The following is a 24,115-nucleotide window of genomic DNA, read 5'->3' on the forward strand; positions in this document are numbered from 1 at the left end:
TTGCAATCTTGTTTGCTGAGCACTATGAATACAGGTTTTTAGGTGGTACGTTCAAAATAAGTAAAGCACAGGTATTAATGCAACTACCATCTTGTTATGCTGTTGACTATCTTTCAATAAAGATAGAAACTCAATAAAGTTGCTATTTTATTTTATTTTTAGGGAGGGTGAAGCAGGAAAGAACAGCTTTAGTGCTTTGCCAGGCAAAGGGGGCCACGGCAGGCTAGGGCCCTCAAAACTGTGTGTCCCAACCTGGAGGGGGTTGTGAGGAGTTTTATAGCAATTGTTCAAAGAGGGCATGATCAGCTTGTGGACTATTTTCTGATTGGTTGGTGGTGAGGTATTTGGGAGTCAGTATCTTGAACCCTTTGGTTCCAACCAGTCTGGGGTCTACGTGCTTGTGGGCAGCATGCAGTTAAAACTGCTACTTTAAATACAACTATTTATTGACCAGATCTTTCCTTCCCATATGGTCAGAAAGCAAATCCCCCACCTATAAGCATCTGTTTCTTTAGAGCTGGTTTGGCAGTAAAATGTGCATCTTACTCTACAGCAAGCTGTACCTACAAGACACGCTGCTTCTAGCACACTGTGGACCCTCAGCTGTAGGTCATAATGAGTAGAAACATGGGTCAAAAGGGATGGTGCCATAGCTGTGACACAGCCCAGCTGTGCAGGGTGAGAGCCTGTGCTGTGGAGTCGTGCAAGCCTGGATTCGCATCCTGGTCATGCCATTGGTCAGCTTGTGACATCGGGCAAGCTGCTTGACGTCTCTTAACCTCATATTCCTCAAGTGTAAAATCTGGGCAATAATATGAACTGGTGTGAGGATGACATGAAACGATACATGTGAAGTGTTGAGAATATAGTGAGTGAGCTTTCCATAAGTGACAGCTGCTGCTGATGATCAGGTTTTCTGATGCTTTTGAAAGCCCTTCATCTTCTTGGAAGAAAAGTTTTGAACAACCTACATAGCATATTGAAAAGCAGAGACATTACTTTGCCAAAAAAGGTCTGTCTAGTCAAGGTTATGGTTTTTCCAGTGGTCATGTATGGATGTGAGAGTTGGACTGTGAAGAAAACTGAGCACCAAAGAATTGATGCTTTTGAACTGTGGTGTTGGAGAAGACTCTTGAGAGTCCCTTGGACTGCAAGGAGATCCAACCAGTCTATTCTGAAGGAGATCAGCCCTGGGATTTCTTTAGAAGAAATGATGCTAAAGCTGAAACTCCAGTACTCTGGCCACCTCATGCAAAGAGTTGACTCATTGGACAAAACTCTGATGCTGGGAGGGATTGGGGGCAGGAGGAGAAGGAGACGACAGAGGATGAGATGGCTGGATGGCATTACGGACTCGATGGACGTGAGTCTGGGTGAACTCCAGGAGATGATGATGGATAGGGAGGCCTGGCGTGCTGCGGTTCATGGGGTCACAAAGAGTCAGACATGACTGAGCGACTGAACTGAACTGAACTGAACATCTCTGTAATCAATTGAACGGCCTGTGTCCAGAATAGCAGCTGATTGATTCAATGACCTTCTCTGTGCTGAATTATCCCAGTGTGTCCAACAGAGTGCCCTGACCATGTGTAGTCTCTGATTGTTGATGATTATTGACAGTATCGCTCTCTGCAGAGTCCACGGGTTCCCTGGTGGCTCAGTGGTAAAGAGTCCGCCTACCAATACTGGAGACAGAAGAGACATGGGTTTGATCCCTGGGTGGGGAAGGTCCCCTGGAGGAGGAAATGGCCACTCACTCCAATATTCTTGCCTGGGAAATCCCATGGACAGAGGAGCCTGGTGGGCTACAGTCCTTGGAGTCACCAAGAGTCGGACATGATTGAGCACAGCAGCAACAGAGTCCTCACTTGTCTGACTCAGGAGGTGTGACCCCATGATTATCCAGAATGACTAGGTCTGTTCCTAGCCACCCACACTTCTATCTTACTCAGGAGCTACCCCTTCTCTGATTCCTGAAGGCCCAGAGCAGACTAAGGCCTAAGATGGGTTTCTTTTATTTTTGTTCATTCTCTAAGTCATATCCAACTCTTTGAAACCCCATGGACTGAAGCACGCCAGGCTTCCCTGTTCTTCACCATCTCCCAGAGTTTGCTCAAACTCATGTCCATTGAGTCGGTGATGCTATCTAATCATCTCATCCTCCATTCTAATCTGGGTGAAAATCAGGGTCTGTGTCTGAAGGTTTTGTTTAAGCTCCAGTCAGGTTGATCTGGTGAGGTCATTTTATAACATTACCTCTGACATGTTTCAGGCTCTACATTCCTTTTAACTCAACAGACTTTGTGATGTGGTTGAAACAAGGAGGGGAGGGGGCAACTAAGAGTCCCATCTTGCTGGCCTGGTCTTGAGTTGTGTTGTTCAGTTGCTCAGTTGTGTCTCACTCTTTGTGACCCCATGGACTGCAACATGCCAGGCCTCCCTATCCTTAACTATTTCCTGGAGTTTGTGCAAACTTATGTCCATGGTCTTGAGAGATTTTGGCAATTACCCAGTCCTTCTGACCTCCAAATCCTTGTTTTCAAAATAACAGTCTCTGCAGCACTTACATCCTGTGATCCTGGAGGCTGTTCTAGGCTGTTCAGCTCACTCCATCTTAAATCTCGAAAGGGCCCTTAAACAGTGACATATTTTGTGAATTTAATTGGGGAACTTTCTTTCTCTGAACATGTGCCTGGAAAGGCAGGGTGATAAGTGCTAAGTTAACCATCCAGAATAATTCAGGCCGAAAAGCAGTGCTGTAACATCACTGTTGGCCTTTGCCTGATGCACTGGTTTGTCTGACCTCCCGGACCAGACAGCACAGTCTCTGGTCCCTGCTGTCCTTTGCCTGGGAGGACCTGGCTAGACAGGGTCAGGTCTTTCACTGTCCAGATACGAATCATAACAGGATGCCATTGGCCTCCACGAGGAAAAAAACACAGCCTTTGAAGCTGGATCCCAGAAGACAGCATCTTAATTGGGAACAGTAGAAAGAAATCTATTTCGGTAGAGAATTGTCCCTCAGTCCATGTGGATGTGTCTGTAATTATTCCCAAGAGGTTCTTCACTCATCAAAGCCACTGTATCTAAAATACATGAATCGTTGTTTTCCCCCTTAGAGGAAGAAATTGAAAAAGCAGAGGACCACACCAAAATCAGGTCTGAGGAACATTTAGTGTGGCAGAGGCAGAGCTCAGTAGAGCTGAGGGTGGAGTGGGGCAAGTCTGGTGGGTTCACTAGCAGTCAGAGAACAGCTTGTGGGGTGGGGAGGAGAGAAGGGCTTCTGGGGATGGGGGAATCGACACCCACCCTGTGCTGGGCTTCTGTCTCCTCAGGGAGTACAAACAGAGGCCTCCAGCTCTCAGTCTTCTGTTTTCCAACCTGCAGTGCCTGTGGCAGTATCTTATCACTTGGCCCCTTTCCATTTTCCTGCCCTGTTTCCTTCCCACCCTCCTCTCCTCTCCTCTCCCCTCAGGGTCCCCAGCCCCCCACCCCCACAGATACTCTCACACAGAACAGCCTCACAAAGTCAAATTCAAGACTCAGTCTTCCATTATATAAAAGAAGCTAAAAACAATAATGAAACATAAAGGTGGTTTTCATAACAGTGGAATTCTCACGTTGGCAGTGTCTTTAGAGAGAATCTAGGCAGAAACGTGAGTTTGATCCCTGGGTGAGGAAGGTCCCTTGGTGAAGGAAATGGCAACTCACTCCAGTATTCTTGCCTGGGAAATCCCATGGACAGAGGAGCCTGGTGGGCTACAGTCCTTGGAGTCACCAAGAGTCGGACATGATTGAGCACAGCAGCAACAGAGTCCTCACTTGTCTGACTCAGGAGGTGTGACCCCATGATTATCCAGAATGACTAGGTCTGTTCCTAGCCACCCACACTTCTTAGGAGTTCCCCCTTCTCTGAATCCCAAAGGCCCAGGGCAGACTAAGGCCTAAGATGGGTTTCTTTTATTTTTGTTCATGCTCTAAGTCATATCCAACTCTTTGAAACCCCATGGACCGAAGCACGCCAGCCTTCCCTGTTCTTCACTATCTCCCGGAGTTTGCTCAAACTCATGTCCATTGAGTTAGTGATGCTATCTAATTGTTAGGGGAAGCACACTGATTGAAACCCCTCACCCTGGCCAGGCACCATAGCAACCATTTGCATGAGTTGTCTTATGACAGGAGATCCTGATAAGGAACTTAAAAGCCACCACCAACCAGAAGAGTTTGGGAAAGGTCAAAAGGAGGCACTGCATGTCCGTCCACTTCCCAGAATCCCTCTCGCTAGCATCCATCTTGGCTGAGAGATGCGTGTGACACCAGGAAAGACTCTGAATTAGAATGATTGGCCAAAGACCACCCAGAAACTAATCCCATCACCATAAAACCCGAGCCATGGGGCAGGTTCCCTTACCCTACTGCTCTCCACCCGGGTGCCCTTTCCCAATAAAATCTCTTGCTTTGTCAGCACATGTGTCTTCTCAGATAATTCATTTCCTAGTGTTAGACAAGAGCCCAGTTTCAGGCCCTGGAAGGGGTCCCTCTTCCTGCAACAAATGGTGACTCTGGCGGGGACTCTTCTTCGCTGAGACTGACATCCTGACCACTCAGGGTACTCAGGGGCCAGCTTGCCTGCCAATGGACCGGGCCCAGCTGCTGCCACTGGGACCCTTTTGTCCCTGGTCTCCTCCTGACATGGACAACCAGCCAGAGTGCCCTGGCCAGCTAAGGAACAAGAGACTTTATTGACCTCTCTCCCCTTCCCTCTCTCTTTCCTCTCCTTAACCCTTCCTATCCTTCCCCATTTTTCTAGTCCCCCAGTCCTGGATGCAGAAATCTGGTTGATGGGCCTCAGCCTGAGCTGAGGATTGGAGACTGATCACCTCCTCTTGGCAGAAAACTCAAATTCTGGTTCTGGTCTGGTCTGATTTCTGGTAGGGCCGAGTTCCAGTCCTCCTTTCTCTGGAGGCCCAGGGTAAAGTCCCATAACGCCTGGGTATTTGCAGGTGGCAGGAGACGTCTGTAAGGCCACCCTTTTCGCCCTCCTCTCCCGCCTCCTCCCCCTTCTTCTTTCAACCTGGCTTCCTTTCCTCCCTTTGAAATCTTTGAAGCTGTTAGTACTTAGATCTGAAGTTCTGTGTCTCTATAGGAGGTGTTCTGAGAGACTGTATTCTTGTATTTAAGGGAGTGTCTAAGGAGGGCACTTAAAAGATGCTTACTCCTTGGAAGGAAAGTTATGACCAACCTAGATAGCATATTAAAAAGCAGAGACATTGCGTTGCCAACAAAGGTCCGTCTAGTCAAGACTATGGTTTTTCCAGTGGTCATGTATGAATGTGAGAGTTGGACTGTGAAGAAAGCTGAGCACCAAAGAATTGATGCTTTTGAACTGTGGTGTTGGAGAAGACTCTTGAGAGTCCCTTGGATTGCAAGGAGATCCAACCAGTCCATTCTGAAGATCAGCCCTTGGTGTTCACTGGAAGGGCTGATGCTAAAGCTGAAACTCCAATACTTCGGCCACCTCATGCGAAATGAGTTGACTTATTGGAAAAGACTCTGATGCTGGGAGGGATTGGAGGCAGGAGGAAAAGGGGACAACATAGGATGAGATGGCTAGATGGCATCACTGATTCGATGGACGTTAGTTTGGGTGAACTCTGGGAGTTGGTGATGGAAAGGGAGGCCTGGCGTGCTGCAGTTCATGAGGTCGCAAAGAGTTGGACAGGACTGAGCAACTGAACTGAACTGAACTGATGAGGACTGCCAGGTTTATATGTGTGTTTTAACTCTGTGTTCTGTGTTGTGATTTTTGATGGCCATTTTGCTTTGTCTGGCCACCATTTGGTTTAAACCTGACGCCATTTTGTTAGAACTTGATTTTCTTTCCCTGTGCCTTGAGACCAGGGCTCTCAGGAACACTTATCTAGACCATCTCTAACTCCTGAGACTGAGGGAAAAGGGGAAAAGACTTTAAATTTTTTACTTATTTCAACTTTTTTTTTAATAAACTAGTAAATTTTATATTATAATATCTAATTCATGACTAAACTTAGAAAATGAAGCTAGATCTTAGAAAATGAAGCTAGATCTTGCACTGTGTCTGTCTAAATATGTCTTGGTATGTCTTTGCCTCTGGGTAATATTTTTGAGGTTAATTTGTAAATGAGCTCTATTTATTTGGCTTAAAGAAAGGTAAGCACTTACAAATCAAATATTTCTAAATTAAACAATAAATTCCAGGTTCATGTGAACTGGGAAACATTCAGTATTAAATACCTGATATTAAGGTTTGTTTGTTGACCTATCTAATATAGACATGTCTTAGAGTAATTAACATTAAGTAGAATGTTTTCATTGTACCTAGGTTTAATATAAGTTAAATATTATATCTGTTACAAGTTTATCAACAAGGAAATTACCTCAAGTGAAGAAACTTCTTAAAAAATGTAAATGAGACATGAGCTTTTATATAAGCTCTATTAAGAATAATTATTCTTCAGAAATATCTGTCTAAAATAGTCTCTCCAGATTGGCATAACTTAAATTTCTGAGGGTTGTGCCAAGTGTGCTAAGTGTTGGAAGTCTATTGAATAGTTAGGTCATTTCCAAATAAAATAAGATTTTGAAACATTTACTACTAAACACTAATTTCCTTTTACAGAGAAACTAAAGAGATTTGGGACTATAAATGAATAATGTTTGGTGCCATCCTAAAATGTTATAAGAAAGCAAGGGTTTTAGAAATTATCACTGGTATTTATGCTCACCAATCTATAAAATGCTAATATAAAAGTTAGTTCTTGGTTGCTAAAGGAAAGTAGGAAGTGTGTTTTCAGTAAAAAAAAAAAAAGTATGAAAAATACTAAAAAGAGTTATGCATGATCAGGATTTTCTAAAATTGGGTTACAAATAGTTAGATAAATGGATTTTGTCAGGAATGACACAGCCATAGGAAAACTGATTAGAGTCAATTAAGTCCAAGATGGCGGAGCTGACCTTGAGCCTTGGTATTTACTCCCATTGTGACATATCATCAAGCTAAATGATACTCCCATCAACTAAATCTGACCAAATGTTCTAAACCCTTTTGATTGATCTTTTCGATAAAACTTCCTAAATCGAATTCTTTTGAAGTTCTTTTGACGTCTAGCTAACTTTGGGGTGCTTCAGAGGGCCCTTGAAACATCCCAAAGACAGATATTAAACTGTGTTTATTTGGTTGGTTAAATTACATGAAAAAGATGATCAAATGAGTAATAAATCCACTCATGTTATAATGTATGGTAAAATTACTAATACAGATATCCTAGAAATTATATGGAGTTCTTAACATTCTGATATGTCCTGGTATTCTAATGGAAAACCTGACGACTTCACAGAAGTTAACAAAAGGACTGAATGAACCAGCAAATACGCTTATAACTTTTATGGTTTCTATCTGAAAAATTACGGGTTTGACTCTTAGGTTTTCAGGGAGTAGGGAAAACCTTTCTCTCAAACTAATTATGACAATACTTTGGTAAAATTAAAACGTTATAAACAAAACAATTTCATTTTCTCTCAATTTGACTCCTCCAAAAATTGGAAATTCTTAGGTTTCCAGTAAGTTTATCAAATGAGTTAGGAAAGTTATCTCATGGGTAAAAAAATCTCAAGAAATTTTTGAGACCTTAAAAAGGGAAGACTTCACCTAAATTTGTTAGGCAAAATCTGTGATAAGCCTTTGGTGTGAGTTTCCCAGCCCTGTTTTATTTTAAAAGTTCAGTCTGAGAATCTATAAATGTTTCAGCAGAATAAAGTCTATAATCAATTATGGTTATATAAATCCTCAGACCAGAAATAGTGAGAACAAACCTATTTTGCAAACAAACTAGCCTTAATTTCGTTATTTGATAAAAATGAGGGTGAAAGGTCATGTCCGGATCTTTGCGACCCCATAAACGGTAGCCTACCATGCTCCTCCGTCCATGGGATTTTCCAGGCAAGAGTGCTGGAGTGGATTGCCATTTCCTTCTCCAGAGAATCTTTCCGACCCAGGGATCGAACCCGGGTCTCCCGCATTATAGGCAGACGCTTTACCGTCTGAGCCACCAAGGACTTCCCTGGTAAAGTGAGGGTAACTTTAGGGAAAAAAAAATGAAGAAAGAAAAAGATATTTTAAAAAAAAGTTAAATCCCAGTTTGTTAATGGAGGTCTGCATCTAATAAGACTCATCTCTTAGATAGCTCTTTGCTGCTATGTGATATTAATGTAAAATTTAATTGAATTCTTAAAGAACACCCTAAGTTTGTTTCTGAAGCTTATCTCAGTAATCTATCTTTGAATGAAGATCAGATGCCTCATGACCTGCAACCAGGACTGGAAAAAGACATAATTTCTCCAACCTGGATGGAAGGACTTTCTTTAATCAGGTACTCTTAACTAGCTCATGCACAATGAAACTGAAGGGAAATTAACTCTTAGATTAATTCCCAATTCCAAAGGCCCCCACACTGGATTGGTCTATAGAGAAGACAGCTGACCTGATCTCACCTTAAAATGATGCTCAAGCAGGAGAAACTACACTACACCAGGATGAGAAGACGATGACATCCAAGGAAGACAGCTTGCCCAAGATGCTAGACCTGATTCATACGATCATTTATGTTTTCTTGACTTCTTAGACCTTTGCATATAAATCAAATGCTTTTTTATCATAGGCCTGATTCTATGCTAGTTTTAGAAATCAATTCAATTGTTGGGTTTGTGGCCCTTACCTGTGTCTAGTTCTGGGTCACCTTGGTAAATTTCTCTACTACAAGACTCTAACGGGTTGGCCCTGAGAAATTTTACTTAAAGAAAAAAAGTTATAGTCTATATTCAGGTCACTGTGACATTACTAGATGGGATCCCCACACCAGGCCAATTAATAGTGCCTGCTCTGACTCTGGCCATAAAGTTGAGCTTTTTTTCTATTACTCAAGCTCAATCAGAGCAACAAGAGAAGTTTCGGCAAAGGAGGAAAAAATCTCCCACAATTATGGGATGGATTTATATAGATAACACCAGGCTATGGTAATTTAGGCTTAAAGTCTCCTCTGTGTTGGAAACAATTAAATCATACTAAGAACAATCAGTCTAGTAACACTAGAAAACTGGGCTATGTGCCTTATAGACGATACAAATATAGAATTTCCCTGGAAGATAAAGATTCTACAGAGCAGACTAAGTCAGATGACCTGAGATATACTGGGCTAAATCTAATGGAAGCTCTTAAGTCTTACTTGTGACTTTACTAATACTGCTGGCTGTGTTATTTGTATTTCACCTGTTTTACAAATTGCTGTTTCTTACACTGTCAAATGTGTGTCTGAGGCCTCTAATAGAACAGTATATAGTCCCATATGAGATAGATGATGGAAACAGTGTAACTCTAGATATGGGAAGAAGCAACAAGAGGGAATATTGTCCTGGACCAAGAAGCTAGTAAGACAGGTGGTCCAGAGAATTTTGGATACTGCTTTATGGCCTAGTCCAGTAACTACATTGAGTGGCCTGTCAACAAAATCTTTGCCAAACCTGAGAATGGACATTCTCAGCACCATGGGATAAAATGGTCATGAAACGCCCCCCTCAAAATCATGCTCAAGTTTATGAGCAAAAAGGGGCTCTGCCAACTGAAGACTGACACTTGCCATCTACATCTACAAAGATTAAATCATGGCCGCTGCAACTACTGACTCTCAATGCCCCTGAAAGGAGTTCAGGGTGAAAACCAGGAATGAGGCACTCTATGCTCTGGGAAAAACTGGCAAAACAGGCCTTCAGATGGTTATATTTTTTCAGGAGAAGATTTTATGAGTCCCAATTCTTGCATCTTCTCATACCTAGAGAAACACTAACATCATTAACGGTGAAATCTGCTTTGGCTATTAAGGAAAAGTTTATAATTAAAAGTCAAAATAGAGTAGCTATGATTCAGATATCCTGGGAAATAACTAAGCTATGGGTGTACTTTCAGATTAGATCTTGTATTGCTAAACACTTTAGTTTTCTGAGTCGTGTCAGGCTTGGATGCCACCATTCTCAAAACAATGTCTGCTGGAAGCTAGTAACTGCAACCTTACTTTTTATAAAACTAGGCAACTGGCTACAAGTCTCCCTGAAGTGCCAGGTCCAGACTGGGTTTCAGGCCTATTCTTCTAAAAAGAAATGAGATTTATTTTGTCTAAAAATTCCAGTTATCACTCCTCCAACTACTTCTAACTGGGTATGTTATACCAAAATGACAGACCAAGGGATTGAGATTTTAATCATACAAGACTCAGATCTAGAACTTGGAACTCAGAAATACTTCCAATTCAGTGTCTATACTCCAAGCTGAGGCAGTCCTATGCTCCATTTTGACAGGAAGTTATCACAGTCATAGTTGCCTAGTTCCCTAAATTAAAACTGAGTAGAATTCTGTGGGGCTCTGGGGTGGAGATCTGTTCTGTGCTCTCCATTTCTTGTCTGTAGGATACAGGCTTCATTCAGCCTCCTTGACCTTCCCTGAGTTCCAAAGGGTGGATTCAAACAATTACTAATCAGGGAAGGGAGGGGATACAGAAACAGGAGAAACAATCAAAGGTTGGTACAGCCTCCAGACAGAGTCCTGGTTCCTACTCAAAGAAATATGCACAACAATGTCTTTGAGCCCCCACCCAGGTGGAGAATGGTAACTTCAAACTGAACACTAGATTCCCGGAGTACAGCTCTGTTGCCTCACAACCAACCAATCAAAAAGGGTCACAAACCCTGCAACCCTCACCCCAAATGTTGCTTTCTGTTTCCGGGGACCAGAGATGACCATCCTGTTAGGTCTCCTGTTTGGCCCTTGTCTATCTCATCTCTGAGAGGGGCCAATAGTTTCCAACTAAATCGCTATTATTACAAGGGTGAATGCTGGTTTCAGGCAAAAAATACCTTGAGTTAGATCTGGTAGAGAGAGACTTCTGCTCTGCTAGGCAGGCCTACACCCATGCACAGCAGGAAGAAGTTACAGAAGAAAGAGATCTCTGCCCCAATTCCCAAGAAGTATCTTGAGTATGAAGTCTCTCAGGGGGGAGTTGTTAGGGGAAGCACACTGATTGAAACCGCCCACCCTGGCCAGGCACCATAGTAACTATTTGCATGAGATGTTTTATGACAGGAGATCCTGAGAAGGAATACGGAACTAATAAGCTACCACCAGCCAGAATAGTTTGGGAAAGGTCAAAAGGAGACACCTCGTGTCCGTCCACTTCCCAGAATCCCTCTCACTAGCATCCATCTTGGCTGAGAGATGTGTGCGCCACCAGGAAGGATTCTGAATTAGAATGATTGGCCAAAGACCACCCAGAAACTAATCCCATCATCATAAAACCCGAGACTGTGAGCCACGGGGCAGAGCAGTTCTCCTGGGTTCCCTTACCCTACTGCTCTTCACTCGGGTGCCCTTTCCCAGTAATATCTCTTGCTTTGTCAGCACATGTGTCTCCTAAGACAATTCATCTCTGAGTGTTAGACAAGAGCCAGTTTCGGGCCCTGGAAGGGGTCACCCTTCCTGCAACATAATCATCTCATCCTCTGTTCTAATCTGGGTGAAAATCAGGGTCTGTGTCTGAAGGTTTTATTTAAGCTCCAGTCAAGTTGATCTGGTGAGGTCTTTTTATAACACTACCTCTGACGTTTCAGGCTCCACATTCCTTTTAACTCAACAGACTTTGTGATGTGGTTAAAAAAAAAATGGGGAGGGCTAAGAGTCCCATCTGCTGGCCTGGTCTTGAGTTGTGTTGTTCAGTTGCTCAGTTGTGTCTCACTTTTTGTGACCCCATGGACTGCAACATGCCAGGCCTCCCTATCCTTAACTATTTCCTGGAGTTTGTGCAAACTTATGTCCATGGTCTTGAGAGATTTTGGCAATTACCCAGTCCTTCTGACCTCCAAATCCTTGTTTTTGAAATAACAAGTCTCTGCAGCACTTACGTCCTGTGATCCTGGAGGCTGTTCTAGGCTGTTCAGCTCACTCCATCTTAAATCTCGAAAGGGCCCTTAAACAGTGACATATTTTGTGAATTTAATTGGGGAACTTTCTTTCTCTGAACATGTGCCTGGAAAGGCAGGGTGATAAGTGCTAAGTTAACCATCCAGAATAATTCAGGCCGAAAAGCAGTGCTGTAACATCACTGTTGGCCTTTGCCTGATGCACTGGTTTGTCTGACCTCCCGGACCAGACAGCACAGTCTCTGGTCCCTGCTGTCCTTTGCCTGGGAGGACCTGGCTAGACAGGGTCAGGTCTTTCACTGTCCAGATACGAATCATAACAGGATGCCATTGGCCTCCACGAGGAGAAAATGCAGCCTTTGAAGCTGGATCCCAGAAGACAGCATCTTAATTGGGAACAGTAGAAAGAAATCTATTCCGGTAGAGAATTGTCCCTCATTCCAAGTGGATGTGTCTGTAATTATTCCCAAGAGGTTCTTCACTCATCAAAGCCACTGTATCTAAAATACATGAATCGTTGTTTTCCCCCTTAGAGGAAGAAATTGAAAAAGCAGAAGACCATACCAAAATCAGGTCTGAGGAACATTTAGTGTGGCAGAGGCAGAGCTCAGTAGAGCTGAGGGTGGAGTGGGGCAAGTCTGGTGGGTTCACTAGCAGTCAGAGAACAGCTTGTGGGGTGGGGAGGAGAGAAGGGCTTCTGGGGATGGGGGCATCGACACCCACCCTGTGCTGGGCTTCTGTCTCCTCAGGGAGTACAAACAGAGGCCTCCAGCTCTCAGTCTTCTGTTTTCCAACCTGCAGTGCCTATGGCAGTATCTTATTACTTGGCCCCTTTCCATTTTCCTGCCCTGTTTCCTTCCCACCCTCCTCTCCTCTCCTCTCCCCTCAGGGTCCCCAGCCCCCCACCCCCACAGATACTCTCACACAGAACAGCCTCACAAAGTCAAATTCAAGACTCAGTCTTCCATTATATAAAAGAAGCTAAAAACAATAATGAAACATAAAGGTGGTTTTCATAACAGTGGAATTCTCACATTGGCAGTGTCTTTAGAGAGAATCTAGGCAGAAACGTGAGTTTGATCCCTGGGTGAGGAAGGTCCCTTGGTGAAGGAAATGGCAACTCACTCCAGTATTCTTGCCTGGGAAATCCCATGGACAGAAGAGCCTGGTGGGCTACAGTCCATGGGGTAGCAAGAATAGGACACGACTTGGCAACTAAACCACCACCACCAGACAGACTCTGCCTTTGACCTTGAGTCAACCAACCTGAGGAACTTAAGTGGTTGTCTCCAGTTAAGACACAGCTAGAGAAAGGAGAAACCCAAGTTTCCTTCCTTCCAGGTGTTCCTTACCATTGTCTGATGATAGCTACACCTTACATGTTTAGAAAGTTCTGCACTTTACAAAGCACTTTCTCCTGTGGGACTCGACCCAAGAATTAGACCAGGTGGCTATTATTATTTATACAAATGATGAGGCTAGAAGAGCAGCCTCCTTGGGATTATCTGCTATTGAGGCCAGGCTGGAACTCTGGCATCTTAGACCAAATGCTTTGCACACTGTTTTCCTGGGCCCTCGCAAATGTATCTAGTTAACAGAAATTATCTGGTTTGAGTGATAAGCTCTTATGTGTGAGATGAGCACTATGAAATGACTGGGGAAGGGGCTGTTTGCTCAGACAGCACTTGCCAACTCAGCCTGTAAGCACCAGAGCCAATCTGGACACACCTGCCCGAAGTCTCTTAATGTAATGCTCTGGATTTACGGTCTCGTCTGTTTCATCCTTGATCCTGTGCTGGAATTCAGGATAGGAAGAGCACAGGTACATTCTAGGGCAGAAACAACAATAAATTAGGAAAAATACAAGTCAGAGACAGCAGCTGCTGGGTTCAGACCCTGCCTCCTAGCCCCTGGCACAGGCCCCTTCCTGGAGATTCAGTTTTGGTGACACTCAAAAGTAACCCGGAGGCTGTGTGGGGGCCTATGCGTTCCCTGTTTGGTTTTTGTTCCACTTAGTGCTATATCATGAATGTTTTCCACATCCCCAAATACATTTCTGTAACAGGATTTGTTAATAGCTGCACAGAAGTCTACTGTGTGTTTGGCCTGCATCTTGTCTAACCAATCCTGGGCTGTTGAATCAAGGTTGCCTTTGCTTTTTCATATTATTCACTGAAAACATCAGTTACATCTAAATCATTTGTCATGACTCATTTCCTATTTGAAAGCACTACAAAAAAGTATAGAGGAACAGATTTTTAAAAAATTTATTAAAGTATGGTTGATTTACAGTGTTGTGTTAATTTCTGCTGCATAGCAAAGTGGTTCAGTTGTACAAGTATATGTGTATATGTATATATTCTTTTTCATATGCTTTTCCATTATGATTTACCATGGGATATAGAATATGGTTCCCTGTGCTATACAGTAAAACCTTGTTTATCCATCCTAGGTATACTAGTTTGCATCTGCTAATCCCAAACTCCCAGTCCTCCCCTCCCTGCCCTTGGCAACCATAAGTCTGTTCTCTATGTCCATGAGTCTGTTTCTGTTTTGTGCATAGGTTTGCTTGTGTTGTAGTTTAGATTCTGCATATGTGATTATATATTACATGATATTTATCTTTCTCTGTCTTACTTCACTCAGTATATGACAGTCTCCAGGTCCATCCATGTTGCTGCAAATGGCATCATTTCATTCTTTTTTATGGCTGAGTAGTATTCCATTGTGGTTTTTTTTAAAGATTTATTTATTTTTCATTTTTGGCTGTGTTGGGTCTTTGTTGCTGCATGAGGGCTTTCTCTAGTTGTGGCAAGCAGGCGCTACCCTCTAGTTGTGGTGTGCAGGCTTCTCACTGTGGTGGCTTCTCTTATTGCAGAGCACAGGCTTTAGGCACACACAGGCTTCAGTGGTTGTGGCACGTGGGCTCCATAGTCATCGTACATAGGAGTAGCTGCCCTGCGGCATATGGGATCTTCCTGGAGCAGGGCTCAAACCCTGCTTCCTGGAGCAGGCAGATTCTCTACCGCTGCACCACCAGGGAAGCCCATATTCCATTGTATATATGTGCCACGTCTTCTTTGGGGCTTTGTAGGTGGTGCAGTGGTAAAATATCTGCCTGCCAATGCAGAAGAACCAAGAGATGCAGTTTCAATCACTGGGTCAAGAAGATCCCTGGAGAAAGGAATGGCAACCCACTCCAGCATTCTTGCCTGGAAAATTCCATGGACAGAGGAGCCTGGTGGGCTACAGATCATGGGCTTGCATAGTTGGACACGACTGAGCGCACACACATACATGCACACGCACATCACCTCTTCTTTATCCATTTATCTGTCGATGGACATTTAGGTTGCTTCCATGTCTTAGCACAGATGGGAAATAAGAATGAGTAGAAGATAATCTCTTCAGTCCAGTCTAGAGAAGAAATTGTATGTGAAAGTTAGTGGGGTGAAGGAAGGGCAAGCAGCTGGGCTAGCTTCAGGATTTATGGGGCCCAATGCAAAATAAACTGAGACTCATTTCAAACATTAGTAAGAGTTTCGAGGCAGTGACAGCAGAGCATTAAATCAAGGACACCCTCCGTGCTGTTGAAGCCAGCCAGCATTGGATCACGGTAACCACAGCCCTGTTGCACCAAATACAGGTGCTAGGGCTGTTCCTCTCTTACCAAGGTCACCTCTCTGGATGTCAAGAAGGTCACCTTCTGTTTTCCAGTTCAGTTCAGTTTAGTTCAGTTGCTCAGTTGTGTCCAACTCTTTGTGACCCCATGAATTGCAGCACGCCAGGCCTCCCTGTTCATCACCAACTCCCGGAGTTCACCCAAACCCACGTCCATTGAGTTGGTGATGCCATCCAGCCATCTCATCCTCGGTCATCCCCTTTTCCTCCCGCCCCCAATCCCTCCCAGCATCAGAGTCTTTTCCAGTGAGTCAACTCTTCTCATGAGGTGGCCAGAGTACTGGAGTTTCAGCTTTAGTATCATTCCTTCCAAAGAAATCCCAGGGCTGATCTCCTTTAGGATGGACTGGTTGGATCTCCTTGCAGTCCAAGGGACTCTCAAGAGTCTTCTCCAACACCACAGTTCAAAAGCATACTTACTAGTATTTCCGGCCATAGAAACCCATAAAGGACTACACCCGCACCAGGCAAGGGTCAGGATAGGAGTGATCCTAAGGAGGGCAGCTTTGTGTGGGACCTACTCCTCTCTGAAGAGATGTCTACCCTTTAGGGTTCCTTTCCCTCAATGTTCTGCTATGTTCATTTGACTAGCGATGAAGGCAATGGGAAACAAGCAAAGCCTTTTCTGATCACATCCCTCCCAGATCCTGCAGAGCTTAGCAATTCCCAGCCCTGCCTTAGAAGTCCTGCCCAGCCCACCCACCCTCACCAACTTTGCCTTTACAATTCTCTCTCTCAAATGTTTCAGCTAAAACCTTAAAACATCCTTGGAAGAGGGATGGCACACACCCATGAACAGCTCTGGAGGGGGAGGACTTTGGGAAGATACCCGGGTTTAGGAGCCCTTGTTACAGGATGAAAAGCACACATATGGCGTCTGGACCGTGAGACAAACCCCCTTTGGCAACTGCCCCTGGACCTCCACTGTGCTTTGATCACTTACTTGAACAGTGAAAATGGACATGCCCTCAGCTTTGGGCAGACAAAATCTGACACCAAATTGACAGGGTGTTGGGATGGGTGTGAAAGGGGAGGGGGGAGGTGCAGGGTAGTGAAAAGGGCTTTGAACTAGAACCCAAGGGTCCTACCTTCCTGCTTTGACACAGCCTCTTCCCAACTGTGTGAGTTTCAGTAAATCATGTAGACTCTCTGGGTCTCAAAGACTTATTTCTGTCTTGTTTTGTTTTTTAAGTAGAAGATTTCTTATTTTATTACTTTTCAGATAATTTAAAAAAAATCGGAGCATAGTTGCTTTACAATATTGTGTTAGTTTCTGCTGTGCAGAAACTGAATCAGCTCTATGTATACATGTGCAGGCGTGCTAAGTTGTTTCAGTTGTGTCTGACTCTGCGACCCCTGCCAGGCCCTTCTGTCCATGGGGATTCCCCAGGCAAGAATACTGGAGTGGGTTGTCATGTTCTCCTCCAGGAGATCTTCCCCACCCAGGTATTGAACCCACGTCTTCTGCATTGGCAGGCAGATTCTTTACCGGCCCTCTATATGTACATATATTCCCTCTTGTTGGATTTGCTTCCCATTTAGGGTCAAGGACCTTATCTTTTTAATGAAAAGATTGGATTCTCTCAACTTCAGGGTCTCCCCCTGTGAAAGAAGAGAAGTTCAACACACATTTTGTCGTGAAGGTATTGAGGGATGATGGGGCCAGGCAAGGGGAAGGGGTCTCTTGAAGGGACAGAGTTTGTTCGTTGACATAAACAATGAAATATCCAGGGAGACTGAATCATGTCCAGGAAACCAGAGAAGACAAGAGAAAAGACTAATATTTAGGGATTGAGATAATGAGCTACAGAGCATGTCAGGGTGGTGGGCCAGGGAATTGAAGTATGTTCAAGGGCAAGTTCTTGGTTTGGCGTCATATAAGAGGCGGGAAAAAGGCTGGATGGGAGACAGATTTTAATTTCAAACTTCCAAGAGGTTATTATAAACAACTGGAAAGAAGGTTGTTTTAAACCGTGTTTAATGGGAGTATTCACTTGTTGGCAGTGATCAGCATTTCCTATAAATACCGCTTACATCTTAAGGAATGAAGCTATAACGTGTAAGGAGAAGAGGTGAAGAGAGAGCAGTGAGGGAAACTTGGAGCCTGAGCCCTTGGCATGAAAAAGTGGGGAAATTGAATTCCCCTCCTTTTATTCTGTTTGGAACTGATGGCGAACAATTGCCTTTTGAATGGCTGTGTTCTTATTAATATACATTTTTGCTTTGCTTTGAGATATTTAATGTGCTCCCCAGAGAATTGTTCAAAGCATTTAAAACTGCATTTGCCAATTTCTCCTTCTAATTAATACCAAGTGGGTTCATTCAAACTGACGTTTCAAGCTGATTCTACATAAGCTTCAGAACTAAGTGTAGAGCTGCTCTTTGGAGCCAGAATGACCTAGATTCCCAAACCTGCCCCACCACTTACTAGCTGAGTGACCTGAGGAAAATGATTTAACCCAGCCATCCCCAACGTTTTGGGCATGAGGGACCGGTTTCATGGAAGACAGTTTTTCCATGGAGGGGGTGGGGGGACGGTCTCGGGATGATCTCAGAAGGAGATGTCCCCTAGATCCCTGGCATGCGCAGTTCACAGTAGGGTTCTCAGGTGGAGAGCCACTGTGAATACGGATCAAGCTTCACTCGCTCTCCCACCGCTGTGCAACCCAGTTCCTAACAGGCCATGGACCAGTGCTGGTCTGTGGCTCGGAGGTTAGGGTCCTCTGATTTAACCTATCAGAATCTCAAATGCATCTTTCTTATAATGTAGATTGTTATGATTTTCAAATCTAGTAGGCAAAATACATATAACATCTAACACAGTACTTGGCACTGCTGCTGCTGCTAAGTCGCTTCAGTCGTGTCCGACTCTGTGCGACCCCAGAGACAACAGCCCACCAGGCTCCCCCGTCCCTGGGATTCTCCAGGCAAGAACACTGGAGTGGGTTGCTATTTCCTTCTCCTGACACATAACAGGAACTCAATAAACAGGAACGATTCCTCTGCCCCCACTTACTCTGCTCTAGAGGAGAAGCCTGTCATTTTGAATATCTGAGTTATTATAGTCCAGGCAATGATACTGATCACAGTACCAAGGATGACTACTTTCCCTGTTCCACTTCAGTCATGCAGAGGAAGGCTTGGGGACCAGCCTCTCCTTGTAAACATCTTTACTCCTATTTTGGGTCCTCCGAGGACCTTGTGCATTGGCTCCTTCAGCCCCATGTGCCTGCAGTGTCCACCCAACCTCACCTTCAGGCTCATTCCAGCAGGTAACTCAGGCAGAAGCCTCTCTGATCCCTTCAGTTATGGATCTTCTTCCAGTACGCTGGGCTCATGGTGATGAATTTCCTCACCTCTTTATATTGCATGACCTATGTATGTGCCAGGCTTCCCCACTGGCCTGTGTGTCCTGAGGGCAGTAACTTGGTTCCCAGGACATGGTGGGCATGCGATATTTATTGAGCCAAAGTCATCATCCCTAAAACTACCTTTTCCCCATAAAGTTCAGTTTCTTCCTGGCTTTCCCATTTTGGTTGTCACCAGTCAATTCTTCCAGGAGTACTTCTCCAAAGACTTCAGCAAAGCTTTCATCACTTCCTGTGACCCCAGATAGGTCTAGGTGATATTCTCTGACCAGGAATGCTGACCAGAGGCTGAGATTATGCAATTGGCTAAGCCATACATCCAGCTCTTTCATGCTCTTTCATCTTTTCCCCTAAGGGATGGGTGGGTGGATATCCAGGTGGCGCTAGCAGTAAAGAACCTGCCTGCCACAGCAGGAGATTTAAGAGACACAAGTTTGATTCCTGGGTTGGGAAGATCTCCTGGTGGAGGGCATGGCAACCCACTTCAGTATTCCTATCTGGAAATCCCATGGACCAAGGAGCCTGGCAGGCTACGGTCCATAGGATCACAGAAAGTCGGTCACAATTGAGGCAACTTAGCACCCACACATATTTAAATTAAAATTGGAGTGGATATCAGGAAAAAGGGGAATGGATGTTGGGAAGACAGCTGCTATATCCAGAGTATCAAAGGGTAAAGCTAGTTGGTGATGACACACATTTGATTTTGTCTGAGAATGGTGTTGCTTTCATGGTTCCCTGTATGATTTGACGCATTTGTGTAACTTTGGTTGAGTTCTGATCTACTAAAGCGGAAACTGGGGGAAATATGTGTGGACCCTGAAATGGCCTAAGTGCCAAGATGTTGGGAGCACTTGGTTCCAAACTAGATTCAGCCATGTTCAGGTAGTGAAAGTGGGAAGCCAAGTGTCCCCAGGAATGAGCATCAGTGGATAATACCCAGTAAGACAAGCATCTCCTATGTGGGGGGAGGTCACAGCGACAGGCTGGCTCCTCCTGTCCCACCTGACAATGTTCCTTTGACTTTTCATGATGATGGGAAGATGAACTGAGAGCAGATTTCCAAATGTAGATTGAGAAAATGCAGATAACGTTATCTATGATACTTTGTCAAAATGCACTCTTAGAATTCAACATGGAACACTGCCTAGCCTCTGCCTGACTCCATGAAGCCAGTATAAAGTTTCTGGGATTCTTCTTGTCGGACTGGCTTTCCTTCCTCAACTTCAGAGGAACATAAAACCAGGGCCCTTTGTCCTAGAAAAAAGTAGAAATACATGTTCACTCCCCTGCTCAAAATCTGCAGCAGGCTCCCACCCTCCTTTCGCCTCACACTCAAGGGCAGCTGCATTTTGGTTCCAACAGCCCTTATCAGAATTTTTTGCACACCCAACACTCCAGGCAGCCTGGAGAGACATGGATACTGCTCTCAATCCTCTGTACCATGACATCTCAAACCATCTCTGCAGCCTTCAGTACCCTCCTTTCACCAGCTTTTCAAGTCACTGCTGCTACTGCTAAGTCGCTTCAGTTGTGTCTGACTCTGTGCGACCCCATAGATGGCAGCCCACCAGGCTCCCCCATCCCTGGGATTGTCCAGGCAAGAATACTGGAGTGGGTTGCCATTTCACACCTCCCCAGAACTGTTCTTTATCCCCCAGCCTAGAATGATCTGTCTTCTAGCTTTTTACTTGTATGTATCACATGTCCGGGGCCCAATATATGAACCAAAGGTCAGTTTGTGACTATAATATTTCCCTTGTATTATGCAAGGTTGCACATCTCAGAACCTATGGCTGATTCACGTTAATGTTTACTAAGAAAGTGCAGGTGGCTGCGAGAGCCGGAGCACTAAAGGCAGGCGGCTGCGAGAGCTGGCGCGCTAAGTGCGGCTGAGAGGAGCTACCCCAGGTCCGAGGTCAGGGGCAGCGGCCTAGAGTGCCAGGCTGCGACCGCAGGAATGGCCAAGAGGAGCTACCCTGCGTCCGAGGTCAGGGGCGGCAGCCGAGAGGAGCTACCCCGCGTCCGAGGTCAGGAACAGCGGTGGTAAGGAGATACCCCTTATCCAAGGTAAGGAGCAGCAGCTGTGCTTTGCTGGAGCAGCCGTGAAGAGATACCCCATGCCCAAGGCAAGAGAAACCCAAGTAAGATGGTAGGTGTTGCAAGAGGGCATCAGAGGGCAGACACACTGAAACCATACTCACAGAAAACTAGTCAATCTAATCACACTAGGACCACAGCCTTGTCTAACTCAATGAAACCAAGCCGTGTCTGCGGGGCAACCCAAGACGGGTGGGTCATGGTGGAGAGGTCTGACAGAGCGTGGTCCACTGGAGAAGGGAATGGCAAGCCACTTCAGTATTCTTGCCTTGAGAACCCCATGAACAGTATGAAAAGGTAAAATGATAGGATACCAAAAGAGGAACTCCCCAGGTCATTAGGTACCCAATATGCTACTGGAGATCAGTGGAGAAATAACTCCACAAAGAATGAAGGGATGGAGCCAAAGCAAAAACAATACCCAGTTGTGAATGTGACTGGTGATAGAAGCAAGGTCCGATGCTATAAAGAGCAATATTGCATAGGAACCTGGAATGTCAGGTCCATGAATCAAGGCAAATTGGAAGTGGTCAAACAAGAGATGGCAAGGGTGAACGTCGACATTCTAGGAATCAGTGAACTAAAATGGACTGGAATGGGTGAATTTAACTCAGATGACCGTTATATCTACTACTGCAGGCAGGAATCCCTCAGAAGAAATGGAGTAGCCATCATGGTCAACAAAAGAGTCTGAAATGCAGTACTTGGACGCAATCTCAAAAATGACTGAATGATCTCTGTTCGTCTCCAAGGCAAACCATTCAATATCACAGTTATCCAAGTCTATGCCCCAACCAGTAACACTGAAGAAGCTGAAGTTGAACGGTTCTATGAAGACCTACAAGACCTTTTAGAACTAACACCCAAAAAAGATGTCCTTTTCATTATAGGGGACTGGAATGCAAAAGTAGGAAGTCAAGAAACACCTGGAGTAACAGGTAAATTTGGCCTTGGAATGTGGAATGAAGCAAGGCAAAGACTAATAGAGTTTTGGCAAGAAAATGCACTGGTCATAGCAAACACCCTCTTCCAACAACACAAGAGAAGACTCTACACATGGACATCACCAGATGGTCAACACCGAAATCAGATTGATTATATTCTTTGAAGCCAAAGATGGAGAAGCTCTATACAGTCAACAAAAACAAGACCAGGAGCTGACTGAGGCTCAGATCATGAACTCCTTATTGCCAAATTCAGACTTAAATTGAAGAAAGTAGGGAAAACCACTAGACCATTCATGTATGACCTAAATCAAATCCCTTATGATTATACAGTGGAAGTGAGAAATAGATTTAAGGGCCTAGATCTGATAGATAGAGTGCCTGAGGAACTATGGAATGAGGTTCGTGGCATTGTACAGGAGACAGCGATCAAGACCATCCCCATGGAAAAGAAATGTAAAAAATAAAATGGCTGTCTGAGGAGGCCTTACAAATAGCTGTGAAAAGCAAAGGAGAAAAGGAAAGATATAAGCATCTGAATGCAGAGTTCCAAAGAATAGCAAGAAGAGATAAGAAAGCCTTCTTCAGTGATCAATGCAAAGAAATAGAGGAAAACAACAGAATGGGAAAGACTAGAGATCTCTTCAAGAAAATTAGAGATACCAAGGGAACATTTCATGCAAAGATGGGCTCGATAAAGGATAGAAATGGTATGAACCTAACAAAAGCAGAAGATATTAAGAAGAGGTGGCAAGAATACACGGAAGAACTGTACAAAAAAGATCTTTGCGACACAGATAATCATGATGATGTGATCACTAATCTAGAGCCAGACATCTTGGAATGTGAAGTCAAGTGGGCCTTAGAAAGCATCACTATGAACAAAGCTAGTAGAGGTGATGGAATTCCAGTTGAGCTGTTTCAAATCCTGAAAGATGATGCTGTGAAAGTGCTGCACTCAATATGCCAGCAAATTTGGAAAACTCAGCAGTGGCCACAGGACTGGAAAAGGTCAGTTTTCATTCCAATCCCAAAGAAAGGCAATGCCAAAGAATGCTCAAACTACCGCACAATTGCACTCATCTCACATGCTAGTAAAGTAATGCTCAAAATTCTCCAAGCCAGGCTTCAGCAATACGTGAACCGTGAACTTCCTGATGTTCAAGCTGGTTTTAGAAAAGGCAGAGGAACCAGAGATCAAATTGCCAACATCCACTGGATCATCAAAAAAGCAAGACAGTTCCAGAGAAACATCTATTTCTGCTTTATTGACTGTGCCAAAGCCTTTGACTGTGTGGATCACAAGAAACTGTGGAAAATTCTGAAAGAGATGGGAATACCAGACCACCTGACCTGCCTCTTGAGAAATCTGTATGTAGGTCAGGAAGCAACAGTTAGAACTGGACATGGAATAACAGACTGGTCCCAAATCAGAAAAGGAGTACGTCAAGGCTGTATATTGTCACCCTGCTTATTTAACTTCTATGCAGAGTACATCATGAGAAACACTGGACTGGAAGAAACACAAGCTGGAATCAAGATTGCCGAGAGAAATCTCAATCTCCTCAGATATGCAGATGACATCACCCTTATGGCAGAAAGTGAAGAGCTGAAAAGCCTCTTGATGAAAGTGAAAGAGGAGAGTGGAAAACTTAGCTTAAAGCTCAGCATTCAGAAAACGAAGATTATCGCATCCGTTCCCATCACTTCATGGGAAATAGATGGGGAAACAGTGGAAACAGTGTCAGACTTTATTTTTTGGGGCTCCAAAATCACTGCAGATGGTGACTGCCGCCATGAAATTAAAAGACGCTTACTCCTTGGAAGAAAAGTTATGACCAACCTAGATAGTATATTCAAAAGCAGAGACATTACTTTGCTGACTAAGGTCCGTCTAGTCAAGGCTATGGTTTTTCCTGTGATCATGTGTGGATGTGAGAGTTGGACTGTGAAGAAGGCTGAGCGCCGAAGAATTGATGCTTTTGAACTGTGGTGTTGGAGAAGACTCTTGAGAGTCCCTTG

This window comes from Capra hircus, chromosome 24 (assembly GCF_001704415.2).
Source record: "Capra hircus breed San Clemente chromosome 24, ASM170441v1, whole genome shotgun sequence".
NCBI lineage: Eukaryota > Metazoa > Chordata > Mammalia > Artiodactyla > Bovidae > Capra > Capra hircus.